Genomic DNA, 5,601 nt, shown 5'->3' with positions numbered 1-5,601 from the left:
CCGCAGGCCACCCCGCCAGTCCCTCCGCCCCTCTCTCTTCCCCCACCCTAGCCTCAGGAGGAGCGCGCAAGCGCAGCAAGTAGCGGCAGCGCGTGGCGACGCGCAGGCGTAAAGTGGGGAGAAACAATGAGCTTTGTTGCCGAGGCGGCAGCGGGGAGCAGGGGAAAAGGGTACCGGAGGCGGGGGTGAAGGGGACTGGGGTGGGGGTGGGGGCTCGCGAGAAAGTGCTATCCCGGCAACCATCGCGCGCCACCGAGGACCCGGATAGAGAGCTGCGGGATCCAAATCATAAATAATAATGACAATGAGAAAAAAAAGCGACGGCCATTTCTCAAAGAAAGAGACTAAGTCGGTCCAAGATCATCTCTCAGACTCAACTGGAAGAGGCAAGGAACAACGGGGGCCATACAGGCTTGGGGGCCAACGACCCAGGGGACCCTCTAGGCCCCTCAGCCGTCGCCGAGGTGCTGTCCCTCGACCGCCGGGGCCGCCGCACCCTTCTCGCCGCTCCGCCCGAGGGAACCCCTCACCCAGTGCACGGCAGCGGGGACGGCAGCCAACGAATCCGGTCGGCCTCCGCGGATCTCCACAAGCAGCGCCGCTCCCCCGCTCGACGCGCGCTTCGCCCGCAGCCTCCCTTCTCCAGTCCAAACAAACACCCCAGCCCGGAAGTGACTTCACTTCCGCCGCTGCCGCCGGCCCCGCCTCTCGTTCTGTCTGCGCTGCCCTCCGAGGCCACCAGAGAGCGCACGAGAGGGAAAGGGAGGACCCCCCCCCGCCCCCTCGCCTCTCCACCACAAAGTTCTTGTCGCCCAAGCTGCACACGTGTGCATGCGCAAAGGCCTTTCCTCCATACCCTTGTGACCGCGGGGAACGCTGGGAGTGCTGTCACGTTTTCTTAGGAAAACTGGAGTGGAGCTGGGCCAGTGTCCCCACACGCGCCCATTCTTCAAGAATGATGGGATGCAGTGAGTGGGGGAGGTAGGAAGGAGTCACAGACAAGATACACAGACGTGGACTATTACACACCGCAACAGTTACCTCAAACACACTGACATCAAATAGGAACATTTAGATAACGAGAGTGCAGTCACACAGCCAGACACACACATCAAACGTGATATACAGCGTCACACTATGAGTGACACGTGCCAAATCATATCCACAGATCCTGACATAGAAAACATAACACAGAAATAATAAACTAAGACAAATTCACTGAGGCTTATTACACAAGCACCTGCACTCATACACGTCCAGGTACACCCTTTTCGAACCCAGATCTTACCACCACTATCCAGACATAGCATGAAAACGTGAACGTACCCTTGGCAATCAGGCTTTTTCAACCACAATGGTGAACTCAATGTGAGCTGGGAATTGAGATCTATAGCCCCCTTTCGAAGTTACAAAGGAAATAGTCTGTTCAGAGGGAAGACTGAAGAGTGAGTTAAGGGTCCAATAATTTCCTCCTCCATGATCTCGGATGCGCTGCCCGCCATACATTTATCTATGCTTCCTTGCTTCCCCATTGGCAAGTCTTACGTATGTTTTTAGTGATACTAATCAAGGTACAGTGTATAGTATGTGTAAAAAAATCTCCGAATATATATTTGAAAGGGGACACAAGAAAACTTTCTTCCCCCTAGGGAAGTAAAATGAGGGACTGAGATTTATCTTTTTATTCTCTTGTAAACCTTGAATCTTAAAAAATCAAGCTTTTCTGCTAAAACTGAAGACAAAAATAAAAATCTCCCTCCATGGAGTCCTGAATCTGACAGGGCTTCTCTCTAGGGCCATTTCATTCATTAAAAATCTTTGAGTCAGCCCAAAGCTCCAAAGAAATAAAATGTGGTTACTCCTCAGTCAACCACATTGGCCACATTTGCAAATATGTATCCTAAACTGACTAAAGTCTCTGTGTGGATCACAACAAACTGTGGAAAATTCTTAGAGAGGGGAGTACCAGACCACCTTACCTGTCTCCTGAGAAACCTGTGTGCTAGTCAAGAAGCAACATTAATAGAGCCAGACAGGGAAAGACTGGTTTGAAAGCAAAGGAGAACAAGGTTGTATATTGTCAACCTGCTTATTTAACTTATGTGCAGAGAACATCATGCAAAATGCTGGGCTGGATGAATCACAAGCTGGAATCAACACTGCTGCGAGAAATAATAAAAAAGAAAAAACAAAACAAAAATCTTGGAGGTTACTGAGGAGAAATATCAGTAACCTCAGATATGCATGTAATACCACTCTAATGGCAGAAAGTGCAGAGGAACTAAAAAGCCTCTTGATGAAGGAGAAAGAGTGAAAAAGCTGGCTTGAAACTCAACATTAAAAAAAACTAAGATCAGGGACTTCCTTGTAGTCCAGTGGCTGGGACTTCATGCTCCCAATGGAGAGGGCCCAAGTTTGTTCCCTAGTCAGGCAACTAGATTCCAAATGCCCCCACTAAGACACCTTGCAGTCACAATAAATTAAAAACAAAAACCAAACTAACATTATGGCATCCAGGTCCCATCACTTCATGGCAGATAGAAGGGGAAAATGTGGAAGCAGTGACAGATATTTTCTTGGGCTCAAAAATCACTGTAGGTGACTGTAGCCATGAAATTAAAAAAGATGCTTGCTCTTTGGAAGCTATTACAAACCTAGACATCATATTAAAAAGCAGAGACATCACTTTGCTGACAAAGGTCCATATAGTCAAACTATGATTTTTCCAGTAGTCTCATATGGACATGAGATTTGGACCATAAAGGCTAAGTGCTGAAGAATTGGTACTTTAAAACTGTGGTGCTGGAGAAGACTCCTGAGAGTCCCTTGGACTGCAAGATCAAGGCAGTCAATCCTAAGGAAAATCAACCCTGAATTTTAATTGGAAGGACTGATGCTGAGGTTGAAGCTCCAATACTTTGGCCACCTAATGGGAGGAGCTGACTCAGGAATATAACCCAACGCTGGAAATGAAAGAAGGCAAAACGGGGTTGCAGCAGATGAGATGGGTAGACAGCATCATTGTTCATGAATTTGAGCAAACTTCGGGAGGTAGCGGAGGGCAGGGGAGCCTCCTGTGCTGCAGCCCATGGAGCAGCAGAGTTAAACGTGACTTAGTGACTCAACAATCCTAAAGCAGGGAAAAAGCTTGGCTTTCTTGGCTGCTGAACAAACGGCTCTGGGGAGGAAGACGGTGTTTAACTGTCTACGGAGTTTATTAAGTTTATAAAACTTAGGGAGTTATAAGTTTATTAAGTTTATAAAACTTATGGTTTATGGAGTATGATTAATTCAAGGAACCTGGAAGGTAATTTATCAACTCAAGGCTAGAAGAGGCATGAACAGATAGAGTATAAAACCATAACAGTTTATAATCTGTAGATGCTGTCTGGATGGTGGTGATGGTCTGATAGGAAAAGTGTCGCAAGGCAGGCAGGCTATTAAAGTTTGCCAGTGATAAGACACTGCAATGGAATCATCAGAGGTCCAGAATTTTAAAACGCTACAGCAATTCATGTATTGTTCAGACAACAATTCTAACTTGAGATGGAAGGTGAAGTAGGATGCAGGAATCAGGAGGATGGTTATGAAGGCACAGGATGGTTATGAACAGGCTCTGTTTTCATCAAATGTAAAAATGTGTGAATCTTCTGTCTCAAACACTCCATGTACAGATGAAATTGGAAAGATGTAAATATATGGATATTTATAGTTAAGTCAAAATGGAAAAGTCAAAATTTCCTATCAATAGGGAATTGGTTAAATGAATTATGGTTAACAGAGTAAGATGTTATTTAAAAATGGCTAGGATAGTATATTCTATGTATGAAAACAAAAGTTGGCCTGACTTATAAGGGTCAAATTTGTAGAAAGTTTTAAGTATAAATAGGCAAAGGTTTTTTTTTTTTTTTAAGGATGATATGCACCTACAGATGTGCAGAATGTAAGGGCAGAGGAAATTCCTCTTTTGCAGCGTCAAGCCCTACCTTGCTGGTTTTGCACAGCTTAGCTACTTACGATGAAATGGATCAGACACACAACTTGTGCTTGTAAGCAGAATTAGCCACAATTAGGAAAATGAGTTAGGTTTTCACTAGTTTTTATCGTCTACTAATGGTCAAGCCTATGACTTTTCCAGTGGTCATATATGGATGTGAGAATTGCACTGTGAAGAAAGCTGAACGCTGAAGAATTGATGCTTTTGAACTGTGGTGTTGGAGAAGACTCTTGAGAGTCCCTTGGACTGCAAGGAGATCCAACCAGTCCATTCTAAAGATCAGTCCTGGGTGTTCATTGGAAGGACTGATGTTGAAGCTGAAACTCCAGTACTTTAGCCACCTTATGCGAAGAGTTGACTCATTGAAAAAGACTCTGATGCTGGGAGGGATTGGGGGCAGGAGAAGGGGACGACAGAGGATGAAATGGCTGGATGGCATCACCGACTCGATGGACGTTGAGTCTGAGTGAACTCTGGGAGTTGGTGATGGACAGGGAGGCCTGGCGTGCTTCGATTCACGGGGTCACAAGGAGTCAGACATGACTGAGTGACTGAACTGAGTGACCATTTAAATTGGAGTTCAGTTTAAACTCCAATTCCTTTCCACAGGTTTTTATCCCAGAGCAGATTAAGTGCACACAAAGAGCATAAACTGGTGTCTTCCAGATACAAGTGGAGGGGGAGGCATACATAAAAAGAACAGACTTGGCAGTTGCCAAGTAGTAGCTGATCAGAGTGATTTAACAAACCTGGCAAAACTGAGCAAATAGGAATTGGTCCAACTTTTGACAGGTGCAATGACCGAAATTGGAGTAGTATTCTGTCCTTGTCAAAGGTAGGACATTCCTGCTGCTCTTGGTATATTCCATTTGGATCAGGTAATTAAACCTGTATACAAATGGTGCATTATATATATATATTATATATCACAAGATTATATATAAGCAAAGATCATTAAACCTGTATTTAATGGCTACAATTTCCACTCTAAGTTTGTTATTGGTGTGAACACTATTTGTTTTTTCTCTGCAGCTGCTAAGTCGCTTCAGTCATGTCTGACTCTGTGCGACCCCATAGACGGAAGCCCACCAGATTACCCTGTCCCTGGGATTCTCCAGGCAAGAACACTGGAGTGGGTTGCCATTTCCTTCTCCAATGCATGAAAGTGAAAAGTGAAAGTGAAGTCGGTCAGTCGTGTCTGACTCTTCTCGACCCCATGGACTGCAGCCTACCAGGCTCCTGCATCCATGGGATTTTCCAGGCAAGAGTACTGGAGTGGGATGTCATTGCCTTCTCCAGTTTTTTCTCTACTACACATAAAAGACTGCCCCCCCTTCCTCTTAATTTTCATGTTCCCTATTGTACATTTGACTTTACAGAATTCTTTAAATGTATGGAAATTATAAATCTAAGGCCAGGGCTAAAGATAAAGGCTTTAATAAATGTCAATACAGCCTTTTAAAAATTAATCATATATTATCCAACAGTTCTCACGTGGAATTTTCAAGCTATTATCTCCTGGTATCTTCACATTTTTTCCTAACAAGTACCTTAATTGAGCTCTAGCTTCTATCAACTGTAGTCAACAATTCAGCAAATTATAT

At 44.7% G+C, this 5,601-nt stretch overlaps 1 protein-coding gene across 1 annotated transcript in view; it reads right to left on the bottom strand.

The window, feature by feature from the left end:
- The window catches only part of PAIP2 (poly(A) binding protein interacting protein 2), a 17,765-nt gene extending 17,090 nt beyond the window's left edge, over positions 1–675 (bottom strand). Inside the window, exon 1 of the mRNA XM_010850321.1 lies at positions 531–675. The gene's annotated coding sequence lies outside the window, so the exon portion shown is untranslated. The remainder of the gene's footprint in view (positions 1–530) is intronic.
- Positions 676–5,601: the final 4,926 nt, after the last annotated feature.

Source organism: Bison bison, unplaced genomic scaffold (genome assembly GCF_000754665.1).
Source record: "Bison bison bison isolate TAMUID 2011002044 unplaced genomic scaffold, Bison_UMD1.0 scf7180017864291, whole genome shotgun sequence".
Classification (NCBI taxonomy): domain Eukaryota; kingdom Metazoa; phylum Chordata; class Mammalia; order Artiodactyla; family Bovidae; genus Bison; species Bison bison.
The sequence above is the reverse complement of the archived record's forward strand: the minus strand, read 5'-3'. Positions and strand labels throughout refer to the sequence as shown.